Source organism: Aptenodytes forsteri, unplaced genomic scaffold (genome assembly GCF_000699145.1).
Source record: "Aptenodytes forsteri isolate BGI_AS27 unplaced genomic scaffold, ASM69914v1 Scaffold14, whole genome shotgun sequence".
NCBI classification, from domain to species: Eukaryota; Metazoa; Chordata; class Aves; order Sphenisciformes; family Spheniscidae; genus Aptenodytes; species Aptenodytes forsteri.
This window is the reverse complement of record NW_008794457.1, coordinates 2,122,146-2,122,598: the sequence shown is the minus strand read 5'-3', so window position 1 is coordinate 2,122,598 and position 453 is coordinate 2,122,146.

The window sequence follows — 453 nt, the reverse complement described above, 5'->3', positions numbered from 1 at the left end:
GGCCTGGCCACGTCGCCAGCCCCTTCCCCCAGCGCTCCTTGGCTGAGCTCCTGCTGAGGCCGGACAAACTCATTGCTGGGATAACGGTGATGGGTCCTGGGTGGGATAACGGGGGGGGGCGGGGGCCCCCCCCCCCAGCCCCCGGAAATCCCCTGGGGGCGGCGCCGGGGGAAGCCCTGGCAGCCCTGCCCCGAGTGGGACACAGGCACCCACTGCTCCACGGCCACCCACAGCGCTCCGGGGCCACCCGGGGCTCACGTGGGACCGTCCCCGTCCCACAGCCCCTGGGGTGCGGAGCGGGTGCCCTCCCTGGGGGCTGCAGCCCGGGCGCCCGCCTGCCCTGGGGCTGCAGCCGGGGCTCTCTCCCCCCCAGATCCCCTCTTGCAGTGCGGGGGGGGTCCCGCACCCCCCGGAGCGCATCCCTGCCAGCACCCTGTGATAGCCCCGGGACCT